This window comes from Homalodisca vitripennis, chromosome 1 (assembly GCF_021130785.1).
Source record: "Homalodisca vitripennis isolate AUS2020 chromosome 1, UT_GWSS_2.1, whole genome shotgun sequence".
NCBI classification, from domain to species: Eukaryota; Metazoa; Arthropoda; class Insecta; order Hemiptera; family Cicadellidae; genus Homalodisca; species Homalodisca vitripennis.
This window is the reverse complement of record NC_060207.1, coordinates 201,526,541-201,550,724: the sequence shown is the minus strand read 5'-3', so window position 1 is coordinate 201,550,724 and position 24,184 is coordinate 201,526,541. Positions and strand designations below refer to the sequence as shown.

General features: G+C 31.8%; 1 non-coding gene across 1 annotated transcript; it reads right to left on the bottom strand.

Moving 5' to 3' along the window:
• Window positions 1-23,224: 23,224 nt before the first annotated feature.
• Trnaa-ggc lies at window positions 23,225-23,295 on the bottom strand. Its single transcript has one exon. It is a non-coding gene; the product is annotated as a tRNA-Ala (tRNA).
• Between the last annotated feature and the right edge of the window lie 889 nt (window positions 23,296-24,184).

Sequence of the window (24,184 nt, the reverse complement as noted above, 5' to 3'; positions counted from 1 at the left end):
CTTTTTGGCCAATGCCTGATACAAAACTTGACTCTTGAGGGATCCGAGCAGAATGATGGTCTCGTCAAGATTGTACACATGTGATGGTTTATTTGCAATATCCAATTCCTCTATTTTTTTTTCAAGCAAATCGTAAAATTCATAAATTAGAAAAGGATCACTTGTGGTTTATTTTTGCGTGCTTTCTCCAGAGGCTTCCAATTTTTTTTTAAGCTTAGTTTATGCCTTTTGCAAAAACCAATGTACCAATCATGGCCTGGACGATTGTCTTGAATGGAACAGTTAACGAATTTTGCTCAACATATTCCTTAACAACGTCCAAAACTTCAGTCTTACTCAGAGCAAAACCATTTTTTAGCCATGACTTTCAAGTGATCAGCTAATTTATTTTTCAATCTCATTACTCAAAGCATGTTTGTGACCTGGAGGTCTTTAAATCAAACTGCAGTTTCACACTTTTTTTAAATAACGAAACAAGAAAGTTGTTTCAATACTGAGTACTTTAGCAACACTACGCAATGATTCACCTTTAGTTACTCTTTTCTTAGCTTCATCCAAAATGTTTTCTGGATAAACTCTTCTACTTCCTTTCTTTTTGTAAGTGCGCACCATTTTCAAAATAACAAACACAACACTTAGTTACACATCGGGTGTTTTGAGGTTTAGCTACAAATGGTAATGAAACTAGACAATATTGTGAAACAGCTGATTGGGAACTACCAGCTGATAAAAATTCCCACCTTTAACACAGAGTAAAAAAAAGAAGCTGCATGAAAAATCAAAAAGATATGCATTTATTTGTGTTCAAATGTGGTGGGTGGATACAAAATTTTATGTTGTAGAATAGTGTTGTTCAAGTTTTGTTTCTTCTAAATAATCCTGGTCAGCGTTTCAAATTAGCCCCAACCACTGTTTCACATTAGCCCCAAAACACTGTTTCATATTAGCCCCTCAACTTTGGTGGTTAATATTTTAGGTTATGTTAGACTTAAGACAAACATTTAATAGCTAAAAATACTCACCAACTCCTCTAGAATGCCTAACAATTTAGTTATTGGGTTTTTGATAGTTTATTTTTTATGACTGAGAAAAAGTTTTTGCATTCCGTTTAAAAGTTTTTTTACGTAAAATTCCATGACTATGATTTTTATTTTTTTTCTGTATATACATAAAGTGGATTCTATGTATGTTTAAAATGGGTATTAAACTAAGTAAATATACAAGCTACAAAAATGACATTTTTTTTAGATATCCATCTAACAAAAACTTAATAATTATTTACATGTTTCACATTAACCCCCAAATTGTTGTGTGTTTCACATTAGCCCCGATTGACCCTAATTAAAATGAATAATGCTAAATTTTAAATACAAATATTCGTACAAAAATATTAAAAATGTTTAAAAATATATTCGTTGTTTTTCATTATTCATTTATCTGTATAAAAATATGTTGTAATTGCTCAATATTAATAGTTAGTTTAAACATAGAATACAAGTGAGTAAACACCGAGTGAACAACAGTGAGTTTGAACACCGTTGTAAATAATACAGTTATTGCTACGGATAAAGTATATAATTGCAATAACAATTAAACCCACAATATTTTTAAAACTAATAAATTAGTTAAATTAACTTGGTTCTTTCGTAAAGGTATTTTTATTGCACAATAAACTAATTTATTGAGTTAATACGGTATCAGTGAGCCAATGCGCCAACTACAGTTCCGGCAGAAACGTTCACTCATCACTTCATACGCTACTACAGGCTAAACTAAACTTCCAATAAAAAAATGATAAATTACAAAAAAAATATTCATCTATTTTCACACAACTTTCTCGCTGACAAATTTTGTCTGACCAAAAAATAAAAAAAAATCCTCGCTTACTACTTTTTTTCTTGTCATTGTAAACGCTATGTAAAATGTAAACAATAATCAAAATTATTTCGAAATTTTTTTAATATTTAAAAATGTAACCAATAGATTGCCAATATTAAGAGCTTTAATTTGACGCATCTTACAGAATTGTACGACATTGGCTTCACTTTTTTAAATCGCGAGAGGAAGCCGTAAAGGTCACTGATTTTCGCAGTCTGTTTTCATACTCCGCCGGGACAGTTTTTAACACAGCGAGATTGACTTTTTCATGCAGGTTAGTAGTCCGCGGCCAAGTCTACGGTTTAAAAACACAGCGAGGACTGACTTTTTTCATGCAGGTTAGTATCATTAGCATGTCGGTGACGCGAACCGAGGATTTTACCCTCTACCAAAACGCTCAACGGCGCCTAAAGAAGTTTTCACTTCAAAAAAAACACACACTATTTCAGAGATGAGTACTAAAATGACTGCGTTCCTTGTCTTAAGACCTCCATCTGACCTTGAGTCATTAAATATATGAGTTTTGAATGAAATATACATATAGGCCTATATGTATGTATTTTATTTTTAATTAAATTTGTATAAGTGGCAATAGCCTAATTTAATTTCAATAAGCATTGAATCACAAAAAGTACTTGCTCCGCCGGGCTCGAACCGGATAGCACATTCACCCGGCAAGTGAAAGATCCGGGTTCTAGTCCCGGCGGAGCAAGTACTTTTTGTGATTCAATGCTTATTGAAATTAAATTAGGCTATTGCCACTCATACAAATTTAATGAAAATAAAAGTCATTTGACAGGTAATTGGTCTTCCAATCATATGTTAGTTTGCTTATTTAAACACATATGTGGAAAGAAACAGCCAAATACAAAATAATTGAATCGTAAAAAATAAGGGCTCTGTGGTGTAATGGTAGCACATTCACCCGGCAAGTGAGAGATCCGGGTTCGACTCCCGGCGGAGCAAGTACTTTTTGTGATTCAATGTTTATTGAAATTAAATAAGGCTATTGCCATTTATACAATTTAACGTAAATAAAAGTCGTTTGACAGGTGTTTGGTCTTCCGATCATATGTTAGTTTGCTTATTTAAACGCATATGTGGACAGATACGGCCAAATACAAAATAATTGAATCGGGAAAAAGTAAGCGGCTCTGTGGTGTAATGGTAGCACATTCACCCGGCAAGTGAGAGATCCGGGTTCGACTCCCGGCGGAGCAAGTACTTTTTGTGATTCAATGTTTATTGAAATTAAATAAGGCTATTGCCATTTATACAATTTAACGTAAATAAAAGTCGTTTTGACAGGTGTTTTTGGTCTTCCGATCATATGTTAGTTTGCTTATTTAAACGCATATGTGACAGATACGGCCAAATACAAAAAATAATTGAATCGGAAAAAGTAAGCGCTCTGTGGTGTAATGGTAGCACATTCACCGGCAAGTGAGAGATCCGGGTTCGACTCCCGGCGGAGCAAGTACTTTTTGTGATTCAATGTTTATTGAAATTAAATAAGGCTATTGCCATTTATACAATTTAACGTAAATAAAAGTCGTTTGACAGGTGTTTGGTCTTCCGATCATATGTTAGTTTGCTTATTTAAACGCATATGTGACAGATACGGCCAAATACAAAATAATTGAATCGGAAAAAGTAAGCGCTCTGTGGTGTAATGGTAGCACATTCACCCGGCAAGTGAGAGATCCGGGTTCGACTCCCGGCGGAGCAAGTACTTTTTGTGATTCAATGTTTATTGAAATTAAATAAGGCTATTGCCATTTATACAATTTAACGTAAATAAAAGTCGTTTGACAGGTGTTTGGTCTTCCGATCATATGTTAGTTTGCTTATTTAAACGCATATGTGACAGATACGGCCAAATTACAAAATAATTGAATCGGAAAAAGTAAGCGCTCTGTGGTGTAATGGTAGCACATTCACCCGGCAAGTGAGAGATCCGGGTTCGACTCCCGGCGGAGCAAGTACTTTTTGTGATTCAATGTTTATTGAAATTAAATAAGGCTATTGCCATTTATACAATTTAACGTAAATAAAAGTCGTTTGACAGGTGTTTTGGTCTTCCGATCATATGTTAGTTTGCTTATTTAAACGCATATGTGACAGATACGGCCAAATACAAAATAATTGAATCGGAAAAAGTAAGCGCTCTGTGGTGTAATGGTAGCACATTCACCCGGCAAGTGAGAGATCCGGGTTCGACTCCCGGCGGAGCAAGTACTTTTTGTGATTCAATGTTTATTGAAATTAAAATAAGGCTATTGCCATTTATACAATTTAACGTAAATAAAAGTCGTTTGACAGGTGTTTGGTCTTCCGATCATATGTTAGTTTGCTTATTTAAACGCATAATGTGACAGATACGGCCAAATACAAAATAATTGAATCGGAAAAAGTAAGCGCTCTGTGGTGTAATGGTAGCACATTCACCCGGCAAGTGAGAGATCCGGGTTCGACTCCCGGCGGAGCAAGTACTTTTTGTGATTCAATGTTTATTGAAAATTAAATAAGGCTATTGCCATTTATACAATTTAACGTATATATATTATATATATATATATATATATATATATATATATATATATATATATATTGACGTGGGTAAGTTATTGTAAACTTTGTGTTTTAATGCCTAATATAAACAGCTGAGCATTGTTGAACAGCTGAGCGTATGTTGGCAGTTCTTGCGATTGCAATGTTTTGTAATGTTATATTTTATTGATCAGTTGTAGTAAACGAATGACTTTACCAATTGCTATTCTTGTTTATTGTAGTCTTTGGTTTAGGAACGACGATACCAACAGTTTTATGCAAAAAAGAAGTCTGCAGCAGCATCATATTTCAGATACTGCATGTAAGAGGAAAGTGAACTGAGCTAACTTCGCATTGATTCAGCTCTTCCTACCATACCTGCTTTACGTCTAGTTGTTCTTTGTTTAAATTTGTTACTGACGATGGGTTATTTGAAAGAATAGTAGTGTTTGTTCGTATAACGATAACAAATGTCCTTAATCCTACTATCCTTTCATATAAGTTTTAATTATTAATTATTTCTTTAATTAAATATTTTCATCCTATGGTTAGCTTCAGACAACACCAAGTACTATGTATAATTACAATTTCACGATAAATAATCACACAATTAGTATTAATTACATTAATTAGCTTTGAATGCTCTTATAGTTGTAAAAATCTAGTATTTACTCCTATTCAAATAATGGTAATAAATCCAATGAATATCTGCTTGATTATAAACTTAACAATGTTCCCGTAATGATGATGATGCTGAATCGTAATTATAAACCATTAATTACAATTGAAATGTTTCATTTTGTACAAATAATTAACACATTGGCGCAATCCAATAATTACTGGCGCAACCATTCATAAAGTGCACATTCATTTTGGCTACATTCATTTAGTTCTGCACGGAAAGTTTATATACAAATGCATCCCCGAATTTATTATTTAAAGAAAACAATATAAATATCAGTAAATATTTAAACTCTCTTTGTAAAGGGGAAAACTATTCTCTACAATATTGAACGGTATTGGTTACCAGAAGTAATCTATTCTCTGAGGTTTATAAATTGTTATTTATTAGTGTGTATTCAGAGTGTTCAAACTAAAAGTAACGGTATAATTTCAACCTAAATTTGATATTTTAAGTGCCATAGTATCTCAGGGCACTATTATTGGTCCACTTTTATTTATCATAATGTTATTATGATAAATGAGTTGCAAATAAAGTACTGTAAACAATATAGATTTTGTTACCTTTTTAAAGGTTATTTAAAGAGATTATTTGTGAGATAAGCGTAATCAATTATTTTTGATACAAATACAGAATATTTGTTGCCAAACAATCATTCGGAAAGTTTTTTATGTTTTTATCTTACACATAAAGTATTTAAATCGATAATCTGATAAGCTTATGAACCATGATCCTTACGTTATCTAAGAAATAGGAACGAGAATGTTAATAAAAGAATGAAGTGTCCTATAAAATTTAAGACATTTTTTTGGTTAAGGAAGTGAGAGGGTAGCTCAATTTAATTTAAAATTGTAAAACATAACCCTCCTTTCCAATTTATAATTATTAAAAAAGCAATACTAAGAGTTTTAGAGTAAATATTTTTTAAGTTTTGTCTCAATCTCGAGATTTTCTCCATCGATGTTGGGTAGAGTCTGGGGTTTGGATTACGCCTATGATGAGATTAACATTGACTATAATATGTTTTGTAGTGAGGTAGAATATTACTCAAATATTTGAATTCTTCATAACGGTCTGGACTTGGCAAGACGGATGTTTGAGGACAATTCACTTTCTAAGGCCCTGGTAGGTGTCTCAGATTGGACTTTGTTTAGAATATGGAAGTTGTTTTGGTAATTAGGTTGTTGTAAAGTAATATAATAGGCTCCAGTTATGTTATTTCACGTTACGAACATATTTAGATACAAGTATATAAAATTTTTTGAAAACGAAACGAGACAAGCTCTGGAAATTCCGACATAAATGGTCTGACAAAGAGGACTTATGGTCATAGTAAGAGAGGATGTTCTGTTTATATGTGAATTGCTGTGTAGGTGGAAGAAACGGAACAACACTAACACTGGTCACACGCTGCCGACGGCGCGCGGCCCACCGGCCAAGGTTTCCAACAACGGGGGGGTGGTGGCTACGCTACGGACCAGGGTATCGACTACGGCAACATCGACGCTCCACGAAACTGACTGAAGTAACTGAGGGCAAACAGTGACGTTAGACATAGATATTAAACGTCGACAGGAAGATACCGGAAGGGATATAAAAAGACCTTTCACTGGGAAGGACTGACCGGCCGTAGAGATAGTCAAATTAGAAATTGTGAGTGGTATTAGGGTTCGCTATCTCGAGCTATTGACCTACAGTCACTTTTATAAAAACGGTCAATCTCTATTTTTTTTAAACTGTTCTGTCTGTTCTAAAAACATTGGGTGGGTAACTAAATGATGTAAGTTTTAAAAACATTTTGAATTGCCAATTGGTGTTAAAATTTCCTTTTATCAACAGCAGGGCCGTATTTAGAAGTAAAAGGGAGGGGGAGTAATTGTAGCGTTTTTAAAGCTACATAGATTTTATTTTTTTAATTAAAACTTAAATTAAATAAAAATATTTTGGGTAACGAAATATTAGGATTTAATTTTAGATTAGATTGTGAAATGTCAGGGGTAAAAACGAAATGTAATTCCTTTGTGGCAAGTTAGCACGGTTAGTTTTAACATTGTTAGGAAGGCAGGTTAACTGCCTTGAATTGATTAGAACTTGTCTTGTTGCGAGTATTGTTCTCCTTGCTTTGATTACAACTGCTGGACCAATGAGAGAGCACCTCGGATGTCCTGCAAAAGTGATTGGAAAGGGAAGTATTTAAGGCGCCACTCATAATTTTGCGCCCTTCTTTGGTTATTTTCGTGAGTCCAAGTTTATTGCAGTGCGCCGTATTTCCTTAAATTTTTTTCCGCGAGTGATTTTGAGAGGTAAGCACCAAATTTATTGCACGTTTTATTGAAATAGTCTTCTTGATCTGATATTAAATTAATTTTGTTGTCTTTTTATATATGGAGAAGAAATTAAATGCATAGAAACTACAGAGCAATCTGAATATAACTTATTCTCGAAGAACAATAGAGCATATAGAATCATACAAGTTTACACTTGGTTCATGCTTGCAAGATAGACGTTAATTAAAATTGAACTTTGTTAATAGACTTTAATGAGATTTTGGAAAAGTAGTAATTTATTAATATTTGATTGGAACTGTTTTATTGTGAATTTATTAATTGAACTTTAATAATTTTTAGAGAGAGAGTTGTAATCTGATTGCAGAGACTTGAAAGGTAAGGTTTTAAATAGTGGTAAAGAGAAAGTTGATTTTTTTTTGAATTTTAAGTGATACTTAAAGAAGTGAAAATTTTTTATCTTTAATTATTTCCCAAGTTGGTATTTTATTTTTATTTTAAAAACTTTATGTTATTTTATTTTAGAAGAGAGCTCTGATTTTTAGTTTGACATTATTTGATTAATATTTTTATTTCTTGCAAAGGAATTTTAAATTTATTAAAAGGTTTGTCAATTCTTGTGGCAAAATAGAGTGATAAAAAATTCTGAAACGTTGATACTTATTAATTTGCCAGTTTAATAATAACCAAAATCCATTTGTTTTTATTTAGTTAACTGTGATTTTATTTTAGAACAAACCAGATAATATTGAATAGGTTATAACAAATTTAGTAATAAATTCGTATCATTAAAATTCACTAGGGTCTTTTTAGTCAATAAAAAAATTATATTTTATATCGTCTTGGATGTATTATTGATGATTTTAATATTTAATACTCTGGATGTTTATTAATATCAACAATCCAATGGCGTTTATATTGGGTCTGCGCCTCGTCTCGCTTGTAAAGTATCCAGTGAGTTGTTTAATAAACTCGTATACAAACTGTTTATAAACTTTGTGAGAAAACTTTGGCAAGAACTTGTGTTGTCTAGTTTAAGTTGTGATAGTTAAGTTGTTAAATTTATTTTAACTCACAAAATGGCTCTCAAAGTGGACTTTGTAAAGTTAAGGACAATTTAATTTATGAACTGGTTTGGTTCCGTGGTGTATAAATTATTAATGATGACAATGTAGATAAACTTAGAAAAGTATATTGAGTAAACTTTACTAATTGGCGAGAACCGTGGTGAGATGCATGCAGGCATTTCGGCACGTTCCACTACAGAAAATCTACATGGATGTATTTGGACCTCCTGTCGTAGATCCTTAAGATTTCAATTCAAGACGGGTTATGATGATTCATTCATCCTAATCCTAATGATGACGACATCACAAAGTACATTGGATCGTACCTCTCATGAATAGTAAATTCAGGTATAGTTTATGTGTTGCAAGCTTTAACCCCCCCCCCCCCCCCGGGCCCCCCCACCCCTCCCCCCACACCTCCCAATTTTTAAAAATCACCCGCCTCTTGGTTTGCCGGAAGTTATTGTAAGCGACCAAACGCTACTTACTTCACCAGCGAGGAATTCAAGGGACATCCAATCTTTGTGATGCTACGCCGTATATCCTTCAAATGGGGTGTGAAATTAATCACTACAATCCCGTACAACCCCCGCCCCACAGCCCACGAGGTAACAAATCTGAAAGATATTCCCTGTTGGTATGGCGGAGCGCGCGGAGCGAACTTAAATTCAATTTTGACATGCTTGTATTTGATTGCAAAAGGAACTGGGACTCTGATTTAAGTAAAATTCAACAAGCAGTTAACTCGTGTGTGTGAATGACAGTATGGGTATAGCGCATATTCTTTAGTAGTTTAATTTTAAACCTAAACAATTGAGTTGGATTTAAAGTGGGAACTTGAAATACATTTTTGAAAATTTAGTGACAAGGAAAAAAAATGACAAAATTATGCGGAGGAGGCATTGGAAAATTTAAATAAACAGTTTATTAAAAATTCGAAGTTAAGGCCCTAATAATAGAAACCACCTGAAAAGTTTAAAATTAATGATGAAGTGTTTTGTATAAAATACCTGGACACAGAAATATAATTGGATAGGAAATTTGACGGACCATACAGGATTGTGAATTAATTATCTCAGAGAACAGTTATAGAATACAGCACACCAAAGGACTTAAAACATTTTGAAAAGAGTGCAATCTACAAGATTTTGAGACCCGCTTAAGTGTGAAAAATTTAATTGGAAACTCTTGGACAGTTAAGAACATTTTGTCAGTTTTTCTTTCAGCATAAAATTTAAAAAAAATACCATCATTAAAATGTCATAATGGAGTAACCATAGGCCACATGTCAAGGTTTCGTGTTTTCTTTCAGGTATTAAAAGAAAAAGGGGTATTTTTATGGACATATAAATTAAAATATTTACATGAAGAGGATAATTTACATGGCCTCAGGACTTTAAAAAGTATGAAATTTAGTATTTAATAATAGTGTCTACAACCATTATACTGGCTGATATTAGTATAAAGACATTATATTAGAGCTTGGTAACTAAACATTCCTTCTTGTATAGTGTGTCTCAATTTCATGTGGTGATATTTGTTTATAGTGTATTGAATGAGAGAAAGAAATTTAGGTCAAAAAACCCCCCTCCCCTGTAATCCATGTAAATATCGTGTTAGTAATTAAAATAAAGAGTCTTAAATACTTAATAAACGTTTATAAAGGAAAGAATGAGCAATCCTTCGAGTTTGGATAAAAATTAAAATTTTTTTGAAAACGAAACGAGACAAGCTCTGAAATTCCGACATAATGGTGACAAAGAGGGGACTTCATGTCATAGTAGTTAAGAGAGAATGTTCTGTTTATATGTGAATGCTGTGTAGGTGAGAAAACGGTAATCAAACACTAACACTGGTCACACGCTGCCTGACGGCGCGCGGCGCCACCGTGCGGTTCCAACAACGGGGGTGGTGGCTACGCTACGGACCAGGGTACGACAACGGCAACATCGACGCTCACGAACTGACTGAAGTAACTGAGGGCAACTGGACGTACATAGATAATAACGTCGACAGGAAGATTACCGCGAAGGGATAAACTACCTTTTACACTGGGAAGGAACTGACCGGACGTAGAGATAGTAAAAATTAGAATTGTGAGGGATATTTTTTAGGGTTCGCTATCTCGAGCTATTGACCTACATTCCTTTTTTAACGGTCAATCTCTATTTTTTTAACTGTTCTGTCTGTTCTTAAAAACATTGGTGCGTAACTAAATGATGTACGTTTTTTAAAAAACATTTTGAATTGCCAATTGGTGTTAAATTTCCTTTTATCAACAGCAGGGCCGTATTTAGAAGTAAAGGAGGGGGAGTAATGTAGCGTTTTTAAAGCTACATAAGTTTTATTTTTTTAATTAAAACTTAAATTAAATAAAAATTTTGGGAACGAAATATTAGGATTTAATTTTAGATTAGATTGTGAAATGTCAGGTAAAAACGAACATGTAATCCTTTGGCAGTTAGCACGGTAGATTTTAAAATTGTTAGGAAGGCAGGTTAACTGCCTTGAAAAATTGATTGTAGAACTTGTCCTTTTTTGGGGTTTGCGAGTATTTGTTTCTCCTTGTTTGATACAGCTGGGGACCAATGAAGAGAGCACCAGGATGTCCTGCAAAGTTGATTGGAAAGGGAAGTATTTAAGCGCCAGCTCAAATCATTTTCGCCCTTCTTTTGGTTATTTTCGTGAGTCAAGTTTATTGCAGTGCGCCGTATTTCTTAAATTTTTTCCGCGAGTGATTTTGAGGTAAGCAACCAATTTATTGCACCGTTTTATTGAAATATAGTCTTCTTGATCTGATTAGTAAATTAATTTTGTTGTCTTTTTTTATAGGAAAAATTAAATTCATAGAAAATACAGAGCAATCTGAATAACTTATTCTCGAAGAACAATAGAGCATAATAGAATCATACAAGTTACACTTGGTTCATGCTTTGCAAGAGAAGTTAATTAAAATTGACCTTTTGTTAATTAACTTTAATTGAGATATTGGAAAGTAGTAATTTATTAATATTTGATTCGGAACTGGTTTTATTGTGAATTATTAATTTTGAACTTTAATAATTGTTAGAGAGAGAGTTGTAATCTGAATTGCAGAGACTTGAAAGTTAAGGGTTTAAATAGTGTAAAGAGAAGTTGAATTTTTTTTTTGAATTTTAAAGTGAAACTTAGAAGTGAAAATTTTTATCTTTAATTATCTTCCATGTGGGTATTTTATTTTTATTTTAAAACTTTTGTTATTTTATTTTAGTAAGAGAGCTCTGATTTTTAGTTTTGACATATTTGATTAATATTTTTATTTCTTGCCAAAGGAATTTTTAAATTTATTAAAAAGGTTTGTCAATTCTTTGTGGAAAATCTAGAGTGATAAAAATCTGAATACGTTGAAACTTAATTAAATTTGCCAGGTTAAAAACAAAATCCATTGTTTTTATTTAGAACTGTGATTTTTATTTTAGACAAACCAGATAATATTGAATAGTTAACAAATTTAGTGAATAAAATAGTACTTAATATTCACTAGGGTCTTTATTAATAAAAAAATATTTTTTATATCGTCTTGGATGTATTATTGATGATTTAAATATTAATACTCTGGAATATTAATATCAACAATCCCAAGTCGTTATATATGACTGCGCCACTCTGCTTGTAACGTATCCAGTGAGTTTTTAAATAAACTTTTATACAAACTGTTATAAACTTTGTTAGAAAACTTTGGCAAGAACTTGTTGTTGTCTAGTTAAGTTGTGATAGTTAAGTTAAATATTATTTAACACAAAAATGGCTCTCAAAGTGGACTTTGTAAGTAAGGACAATTTAATTTATGAACTGTGGTTCCCGTGGTGTATAAATTATTACTGATGACAATGTAGATAAACTTAGAAAATTATTGAGTAAACTTACTAATTGGCGAGACCGTGGTGAGATGCATGCAGGCATTTCGGCACGTCCACTACAGAAAATCTACATGGATGTATTTGGACCCTCTGCGTTAGATCTTCAGACGGGATGAATTCATCCTAATTCATGATGGACGACTTCACAAAAGTACAATTGGATCTTACCTCTCAAGAAAGTAAATTCAGGTGATATGGTGTTTGCAAGCTTTAGAGAGTAATATTTTTAAAAACTTTGGTTTTGCCGGAAGTTATTGTAAGCGACAACGCTACTACTTCACCAGCGAGGAATTAAGGCAAATCTTTTCAAATGGGGTGTGAAATTAATCACTACATCCACGTACAACCCCCGAGGGTAACAAATCTGAATGATATTTAAGAAAACTTAAATTCAATTTTTGGACATGCTTGTATTGATTGCAAAAAGGAACTGGGGACCCTGATTTAAGTAAAATTCAACAAGCAGTTAACTCGTGTGTGCTAATGACAGTACTGGGTTATAGCGCATATTCTTTAGTGTTTAATTTTAAACCTAACATGAGTTGGATTTAAAGTGGAACTTGAAATACATTTTTGAAAATTTAGTGACAAGGAAAAATGTCAAAATTATGCGGAGGCATTGGAAAATTTAAATAAACAGTTTATTAAAAATTCGAAGTTAAGGCCCTATAATAGAAACCACCGAAAACGTGTTTTTAAAATTAATGATGAAGTGTTTTGTAAAATAACCTGGACACAGAAACAATAAATTGGATAGGAAATTTGACGGACCATACAGAGATTGTGATTATTATCTCAGAGAACAGTTATAGAATTCAGCACACCAAGGACTTAATACATTTTGAAAAGAGTGCATCTACAAGATTTGAGACCCGCTTAAGTGAAATTTAATTGGAAAAAACACTTGGGACAGTTAAGAAAATATTTGTCAGTTTTTTTCTTTCAGCATAAAATTAAAAAAAAACCCATATTAAAATGTCCATAATGGAGTAACCATAGGCCAAGTCAAGGTTTCGTGTTTTCTTTCAGGTATTAAAAGAAAAAGGGGATTTTTTATGACATATAAGATAAATATTTACATGAAGAGGATTAAATTTAACATGGCCCTCAGGACTTTTAAAATTAAGAAATTTAGTATTTAAATAATAGTGTCTACAACCATTATACTGTCTGATATTAGTATAAAAGACATTATATTATTGTTGTACTAACATTCCTTCTTGTGTGTCCAATTTTCATGTTGATATTTGTTTATAGTGTTATGAATGAGAGAAAGAAATTTAGGTCAAAACCCCTCCCCTGTAATCCAATGTAAATAATCGTGTTAGTAATTAAATAAAAGAGTCTTAAACTACTTTTAATAAAGTTTATTATAAGGAAAAGATATGAGCAATCTTCGAGTTGGAATAAAAATTAAAATTTTTTGAAAACGAAAACGAGACAAGCTCTGATATTCCGACATAAATGGTGACAAAGAGGACTTATGTCATAGTAAGAGTGAATGTTCTGTTTATATGTTGAAATGCTGTGTAGGTGAGAAACGGAACAACACTATAAACACTGGTCACACGCTGCCGACGGCGCGCGGCCCCACCGGCGGGTTCCAACAACGGGGGTGGTGGCTACGCTACGGACCAGGGTACGACACGGCAACATCGACGCTCACGAACTGACTGAAGTAACTGAGGGCAACAGGGTACGTACATAGATAAAACGTCGACAAGAAAGATACCGGAAGGGATAATATTACCTTTCACTGGGAAGGACTTCTTTGACCGGCCCGTAGAGATAGTAAAAATTAGAATTGTGAGGGTATTAGGGTTCGATATCTCGAGTTATTGACCTACATTCCTTTTATAACGGTCAATCTATACTATTTTTTTAAAATGTTCTGTCTGTTCTAAAAAACATTGGTGCGTAACTAAATGATGTACCGGTGTTTAAAAACATTTTGAATTGCCAATTGGTGTTAAATTTCCTTTTATCACAGCAGGGCCGTATTTAGAAGTAAAGGAGGGGGAGTAATGTAGCGTTTTTAAAAGCTACATAGATTTATTTTTTTAATTAAAACTTTAAATTAAATAAAAAATTTTGGGAACGAAATATTTAGGATTTAATTTTAGATTAGATTGTGAAATGTCAGTGTAAAAACGATACATGTAAATCCTTTGGCCAAGTTAGCACGGTAGTTTTAAATTGTTAGGAAGGCAGGTTAGACTGCCTTGATTGATTAGAACTTGTCTAGTTGCGAGTATTGTTCTCCCTTGTTTGATACAGCTGGGAACCATGAGCGAGAGCACCACGGATGTCCTGCAAAGGTAGATTGGAAAGGGAAGTATTCAAAGCGCCAGCTCATAATTTTCGCCTTCTTTTGGTTATTTTCGTGAGTCAAGTTTATTGCACGTGCGCCGTTATTTCTTAAATTTTTTTCCGCGAGTGATTTTGAGGTAAGCACCAAAATTTATTGCACGTTTTATTGAACATAGTCTTCTTGATCTGATATTAAATTAAATTTGTTGTCTTTTTTTATAGGAAAAATTTAAATCATAGAAACTACAGAGCAATCTGGAATAACTTATTCTCGAAGAACCAATAGAGCATAATAAGAATCATATACAAGTTAACACTTGGTTCATGCTTGCAAGAGAAGTTAATTAAAATTGAACTTTGTTAATAACCTTTAATTGAGATTTGGAAATAGTAGTAATGTTATTAATATTTGATTGGAACTGTTTTTATTGTGAATTATTATTGAACTTTAATAATTGTTAGAGGAGAGAGTTGTAATCTGATGAATTGCAGGAGACTTGAAAGTTAAGATTTAAATAGTGTAAAGAGAAATAGTTGAATTTTTTTTTGAATTTTAAGTGGAACTTAGAAGTGAAAATTTTTTATCTTTAATTATTTCCAAGTGGTAATTTTATTTTTATTTTAAAACTTTGTTATTTTTTTATTTTAGAAGAGAGCTCTGATTTTTAGTTTGACTTATTTGATTAATATTTTTATTTATTGCCAAAGGAATTTTTAAATTTATTAAAAGGTTTGTCAATTCTTTGTGGAAAATAGAGTGATAAAATATCTGAAAACGTTGAAACTTATTAATTTGCCAGTTAAAAATAAATCCATTGTTTTTTTATTTAGAACTGTGATTTTTATTTTAGACAAAACCAGATAATATTTAATAGTTAACAAATTTAGTAATAACATTGTACTTAATATTCACTAGGGTCTTTACTAATAAAAAAATATTTGTATATTTCGTCTTGGATGTATTATTGATGATTTAAATATTAATACCCTGGAATGATTATATCAACAATCCAAGTCGTATAACTTGTATTATCTCGTCAGTGTAAACATGGACGCAAAGAGTAATATAAGTAAAACTTTTGGTAACTGTGAGCTAAACGAGTAAAACATTTTCTAATTGATTGACTTATAGTATATTCACTGATTAAGAGTTCTCCAATAGTGTTTCAGGTAATACAAGATTACATTTTACATCTATTTCTGCACCTTTTTCCATAAAAATGCATATAAAATCACTACAGTTTAATATAATACAACGATACAAAAAGAAAACTAATATTTAAGTTTCTTTATTTGCTTATGATTTATTGTTTGTAATCTTAGCCAGTTACGGGAAAACTGTGCGCTCTCGTAGTCATAGTGAGTATAGGTTTTAAGAGATTATGATAAGAAAGTTCGGTTGTCTTATAAAACGTTGATGATCATAAGTGTTGGGATGGTTAGACGAAGTTCAGTGAAATTAAGTTAGTTATGTTATCTTAGTTGAAACAGGTAACAAGCAAGTTATGTATGCCTTAGGTTAAGATACTCGTATATGAAATATATTAGTTCAACTCGATCATCTTGTGTTCATCATCTCAACACCCTTTGCAGTATGCTTCAATTTAAGCAATATACAAGATGGTCTAGTGTGTTTATACATGGCTTAGTGTACGAGTATAGGCATTAAATTTGAGATGTTTGCACTATAACTTACGCAGTATACGTGAATGTCCTAGGCTGTTTGTAAATGGTCTGAACTATGTAAAGTAACTAAATAATACAGTGATGTAAGTGACTGGAACTTTTTTAATTAACAGAGGAAGGTAGAACTACTAGTATAACTCGAGATAATAGTTAACGCTAGCTCCAGGAGCTTTGCTTCTCCGATTGTCATGGATGTGCGGGACAATTATCGAACCTGTAATCAGCTGATCTCTGCCTTCCCTCAGGTCACCCATTGTTGTCAGCAATGGGATTATCAGCTCTGACAATGCTGGCTCCGCTGGCCTGTAGACAATGTCACAAGGGGCATAGCGTAGGCAGCACAAACCATCTTCCGATCCCATTGTGTGGTATTTCCGGTCTGTATTACTGTTTAATTAGAACGTAAATTATCGAATGCATCTAATCCTGAGTGGCCCATAAATAATTTTTTTTAATTTACTACAGGTAGCTAACTTTATAAATTCCATGTTTAAAATATGCTTGCTATTTGAATCCTTGGCGCTGTAAAAAATATTAAAATAAAATAAAATATTTAAAACATTTGAATCCTGTAAAAAATACAGGTACACATTTAAAACTTGTTAATTGTATTTAATTCGCACAACACCGTTAAACAGCTGTTTTTCAAAAATTTTACATTTTTTTTACTTCTTCATTAACACCCTCAACGCCAAGAAATTTAAAGTTGTAATCCAAAAAATAATCCATACAATACATTAATTTGTAAATTTAATATGACAAGCTTTTGAGGCCAGAAAACAAGATGAGGATAAAAATATTGTATTTTATGTTATCAATATATTTCTTTATATTAAAATAGCAGCTATCCGCGGCTTTGAACTTAATCAATCTAAGAACATTTTAGGCCCAAATTATTTAATAGTCTCTGTCAAAGCTTTTATATTATTCGTTGAAGATATCCAACCCAACTAATATCATCAATTCTGAGTTACTATGACGTTATATAGGTTAATAAATACTCTAAATTCTATTTACCCCACTCACCACCTGGTAGCGCCACCGGTAAGGATATTTTATTATATTTACGATATTAAATTTAATAAGAATACTGTATTACACACTAGATATTAGTGCCTTTGGTAACATATATTATCTAAGCGGCCCATCGTTGAGTATTGCTAGCCCCAAGCAAAATAGACAGCCAAGTGTCCGAGAACAAGCTGTTCCTCCTCGTATGGAAGGGGGGGGTGCTGGTACAATCCCTCGATGGGAAGAGCTGTCCTGTGCACTGGGTTATCATGTCTCTTGCTGCATTATTCAATTTACTGTACGTCAGGCACAATGATGTATCAAGACATGACCTTAGGGGAAGGGAGGCAAAACATGTAAACTGTATCTCATTAAAGGGAGATAGTTCAACATTTTTAGTATAAGTTATCACATAACATAACAAAAAAACACATATATAATTATCCTACAATTGTTAAAAATACAACTTAGTCGAGTGGATAAAACACTTTGTTTTCTCTATTGCACATATGTTCTTGCTTTTAAGTGTGTGTTCTTATTTATCACGTAACATATACCTAGCATAAAGAATGTGTTTTTTACTCTCTTACTCTTATATACGCACTTAATCTCCAGGAAAATGCCTTCAAAAGTGGTTTCGTTAGATTTAATATAAATCTCTTTTACCAATCAAAATATCCAAAATATGTCACAAAGTAGGCAGTAGAAGGAAACGGATTCAAGCAATTACAGTTTATTTCTGTAAATTTATGAATAAATAACCTTTTCAGTATGTTTAAAAGACATTCCATTTTTTCCTCTTAATTGAAGTCGCGAGGACATCAAATTTTGTTTTCAAGAGAATCCCGAGTGTTTTCTACAGGAAGACGTGTGTTATTGACACTCTCGAGAACAGAGGCTGCCGCAGCAGCGCATAAATGAACGTGTCATTAATGAGTGCTTTCGCCCAGCTGGACCACAACCCCTGGTGTGTGATGCCGACTCCCTATTACACACCTCAGTGGATGTTGATGATTACATACGAATCTACTGACCAAAGAAAGAAGGAGGGTGGTCCATACCTTTGTTAATTTTCATTTCCTTGATTGCAGAACTCCCGTACAGAAAATGATGAATGGAGACCGATCCTCTCCTGGCACTCAAAGCCGAAAGGAAAAGAGTATACAGATTTGAACTTGTAGAAAAGTGTTTTAATATGAAAAATGCATAATTACATTCGTACATGCATTTATAAAAATCACATTACAGAAAATATGTTTAGTCCACTTTCGTCATATATGACACAAATTTTACTTTTTAAATTTCTTTTTACCTGTTTTCAATCCTGCATAATTCTTTCAAACAAGAGGAAACCACTGTTTTATGCTTTAAAAAGTTTTATTTTATTTGTTTGTATTTTTATGTTATGCCCATTGTTTTAGGTAGAGAAATATGCAGGTGCAGGTTGTAACTGCTTAATTTGAATTTCTATGCTGTTTTAATCTTTTTGATCATAAATTTCTTAAAATTTTTCCTGTTTATTTAAAATTTAATGTAGGAGATAAAAAAAAATCTAGTTTAGTAAATAAAACCATATCATTCATTTACGTAAAAATTTATTAGTTTTAAATTTGGGTATATATTGTGAAAGAAATAGGATTTTATTTTAATGACGGAGATAATGTTGAGATCAAACTAAAGTATGGCTTCTGCCCAATCTATAATTTTAATTTTAAAATAAGCAATGTTTTATATTAGTTGTTTAAACAGACATGACAAGAGAATAATAAGGAAACATAGAGAGTTTATGCAGAAGCGATACGTGGGGAAGGGTGTCTTCTTATTTATTTTTATTCTTAAATCACTATGGCTTAAATATAAAATATTGATTCTATACTAAATGGGAAATATCGGTCACCAAATCTCAAATACTAAACACTTCTATGTATTACTTTACAATTACATTGAAACTGAAAACTTGTTCTTACAATAGAAAAGAAAGGAAAGGTCAAATTTACAATTATGTGTATGTTACGTTATCAGATACATGAGCGCAAATACTCATACATCAAAACAACATTAAACTAATAGAACACACAAACTGTGGTAATGGACCACACATTCTGGAAAGGTTTGTCAACAGTTCATACAGTTCCAGTTGGAATGTGTCAGTAATCGATCTGTATGTATTATAATTAACCACATTTGCAGACACACAGTTAATTAATTATGACGAGAACAACCGTTCGTATAACTATAGTCGGTTCATTACCTTGATTAGATACAATACTGTTATCAAATCATTAATTAGTCCATCTGTTAGTAGTTATATGTAGCCTGTGTTTTATTTAAATCCATTTATTTAGTAAATAATATATTAGAGACATTTACAATTCTTAAAATATAACAGTAACATCTATCATTAAATATTTAAATAATTTATGGATAGGTTTTTGTAGCAAAGGAAAATAATTAGGTAAAATACATTACAATCCTTTCAATTCAAAGGAAAAGTTTATGTATTACTTCATATCAGAATCTTAAATCTCTTTATTAAGTACGCACATTGGCTAAAATTGTAGAATTTGGTTAAGACTATGTAATATTCTATTTGATTATATTTAATTTTGCTATAAATCTGTTTAATTTATGTTATTTATTATTTTATTGTTTTTTTATTTCCTACTACCATTCTATATTAAACAAGTGAATAAAATGCGTCTTAAAAAGTCAGAATAAAATATTGCAATATTGCAAAAAACAAGACAAACCATGTGTCATTAAGAATAATTTAGACACAAATTAGTTGTATCTGTTTTATATATATATATATATATATATATATATATATATATATATATAAATATATATATACATATATATATGTGTATATATATATATATATATATATATATATAAATTAAATAAACAGATAAAATTATTTTGTGTCTATAATTAATTAATTATAATTAATTAATATACACGCACATATTAAACGCATAAAAGGCCCATTTCATACTTTTCATACCCATTTTGCATTTTAATGGATTCTAAGCATATTTTTTTACGACAATGAAGGTGTTGGAATTTCAGTAAATAGGCATACCATACATACTTGAATATTACAAATGTTAACTTCTCTGTTAATGTATATTTTCAGATACATTTTAAAGCAAATAACGACCTAAAACTTTACCAACTAATCCACTTAATTTAGTTCAACAATAGTTTATTACTTCCTTTTGTTTGATGTATATTTGCGATGAAATTTGAGTTTATTCCTAATACGATCAAAACGTATAATAAACTAGTATGCAATAATCAATTAACTTTTTACTACAGGTTACTCTAGTTTATTAAGGATCTTTTATAATTTATTAAATTTAATATAGAATGCAAAAGTTGTAACAGCTGTATAACAACTCTTCACTAATTAACCTAATTATTAGGCTGTATAGTAAATGACGTTTTCATAAATCCTATTCTCAACAAAATGTGTAGTAAACATCAACAATAAAAGAATAGGAAGGTACGTACTACAATAATTTAAAGCAAAAAGAGATACCAATTTTATTTATTACTTTGGACTCAATAATTCGCTACTGATTTTATGGCATAACGCAATATAAAAAATTTCGTATTTTGAGGACTAAACTTTTTTACTACCTTTATTACCAAATTCCATTTACTTCTAGCCGTGTATAGCCTAAATTTGATATTCTATTAATAGAGTTTAATCGTATTGCCAATGAAAATATTATTTATCGTTTGTTGGAAACGAAGTTGAAATAAAGGATCAACTGCTGTTACAAAGTTTGATGACAAAATTAAGAATAAACGTGTATTGCAAACTTAATTAAAACCAAACAGCCGTTATTTAAGCAAGCTGTTATCAAGGAAAGTTGGGAAATGGAGAGTCATTTCAATATTGATTTTCACTCAACAGCACTTTAATTATAAAACATTATTTGCGGTTTTTCCCCACCAATGAACTTTTATCTTGAATACTCAGTTTTTAATATTTAACTTCACAAATTGTGTTACACTGAGGGACACGTTTACAGCTTTGTCAATATAATTCGTCGTTCTGCGTAGCTACTATTACACCGCATCATCATTACGATGATTTTTAACGTTACAGGTTCACACTTTAGTAGATTTTGCGCTGAACATGTAATATGCAATATGTTATGCTATTACTTATATTTTAAATTTGTATTTTTGTATTAAATTATTACATATGGCATATTATAAATAAAACAAAATCAAACACCCTATATAAAATGTAATTAGTATTGTTGGTAAATAAAATAAAAATAATAGTCTAAGATCGAAGAGCCATTTTGCATTGTATAAACAATCAACAGTTAGTTTTTCATAAAACCGATAAAGGAATGTTTTTTCCCAAAACAAAGATATCATTATACATGCAAGTTTTGAAGAGAGCTGTCTTGAGGCAGTCTTAAAAGAGTTAATAATATTTATCTATATCCTGTTCTCTGATTTTCTTTTCTTAGATCAATGTACCTTGGACCAATTGTCAGTGATGTAAAGCAAAGAAGACGATGATGTTAAAAGTTATAATATTTAGCTAAACATTCGGTTTTTTAATACTTGATTGACGTTGGTTCAAGTTTTATGTTAAAATGCAATTAAGGTTGCAAGCCCCAGACTTTTTATTATTCAATAAAATAAAAAAAAAAATTGATAATTTTTATTCCACAAATTATTTTGCACAAGTAGGAAAACTCATGAAAGGTAAATTAGGATAGGAGAACTATTAATTAACTCAGTATATTAAATTCAGTCCTAAAGACTAGGATCAGTAAAAACATGATACAGTGAAGAGTTACTGAGAGAGATTGAATGATCCGTTTGAGGTTATTCATCAAAATTTCGAGAAACCTATATCTGCAAATGGGACTAAAAACTATAAAATACGATGTTTAAAATTGCTTCAAACTACAAGAATTTATTAATTTGAGCCAAATTATAAACATACTACTAATCTATTTATTTGAGGAAAGTTGAAATTGCACATTAGTTAATTTTAAAAAAGTAGGGCCAGACTTAAGATGATTATCTAATTTCTCTTTAAAATAGAATATTATCTATGTGTCAAAATTAATAAATATTTTACACAATAGCTGATTGGAACATGTTTTTCATGATACATATTTATTTTTGGGATATCTAACTTATTTATTTGTCTTACCATATATATATATATATATATATATATATATATATATATATATATATATATATACATTCATTAAATTTGTATAAATGGCAATAGCCGAATTTAATTTATTTCAATAAACAATAAACATCGCAAAAAGTACTTGCTCCGCGCAGGACTCGAACCCGGATCTTCTCACTTGCCGGGTGAATGTGCTATCATTACACCACATAGCCCTCACTTTTTACGATTTCAATTAATTTTGTATTTGGCCGTTTCTTTCACATATGTGTTTAAATAACCAAACTAACATATGATCGGAAGACGAAATACCTGTCAAATGACTTTTATTTACATTCATTAAATTTGTATAAATGGCAATAGCCGAATTTTAATTTATTTCAATAAACAATGAATCGCAAAAAGTAATTGCTCCGCCGGGACTCGAACCCGGATCACTCACTTGCCGGGTGAATGTGCTACCATTACACCACAAGAGCCCTAACTTTTTACGATTAAATTATTTTGTATTTGGCCGTTTCTTTCACATAATGTGTTTTAAATAACCAAACTAACATATAATCGGAAGACCAAAATACCTGTCAAATGACTTTTATTTACATTCATTAAATTTGTAATACATGGCAATAGCCGAATTTAATTTATTTCAATAAACAATGAATCGCAAAATGTACTTGCTCCGCCGGGACTCGAACCCGGATCTCTCACTTGCCAGGTGAATGTGCTACCATTACACCACAGAGCCCTCACTTTTTAACGATTCAATTATTTTGTATTTGGCCGTTTCTTTCACATATGTGTTTAAATAACCAAACTAACATATGATCGGAAGACCAAATACCTGTCAAATGACTTTTATTTAATTCATTAAATTTGTATAAATGGCAATAGCCGAAATTTAATTTATTTCAATAAACAATGAATCGCAAAAAGTACTTGCTCCGCCGGGACTCGAACCCGGATCTCTCACTTGCCAGAGTGAATGTGCTACCATTACACCACAGAGCCCTCACTTTTTACGATTCAATTATTTTGTATTTGGCCGTCGTTTCTTTCACATATGTGTTTAAATAACCAATACTAACATATGATCGGAAGACCAAATACCTGTCAAATGGGACTTTTATTTACATTAATTAAATTTGTATAAAAATGGCAATAGCCGAATTTAATTTATTTCAATAAACAATGAATCGCAAAAAGTACTTGCTCCGCCGGGACTCGAACCCGGAATCTCTCACTTGGCCAGGTGAATGTGCTACCATTACACCACAGAAACCCTCACTTTTTACGATTAAATTATTTTGTATTTGGCCGTTTCTTTCACATATGTGTTTAAATAACCAAACTAACATATGATCGGAAGGCCAAATACCTGTAAAATGGACCCCCACCCCAACCCCAACACATACTTTTATTTACATTCAATCTTAAATTTGTATAAATGGAAATAGCCGAATCTTTAATTTATTTCAATAAACATTGAAATCGCAAAAAAGTACTTGCTCCGCCGGGACTCGAACCCGGATCTCTCACTTGCGCCAGGTGAATGTGCTACCATTACACCACAGAGCCCTAACTTTTTACGATTCAATTATTTTGTATTTGGCCGTTTCTTTCACATATGTGTTTAA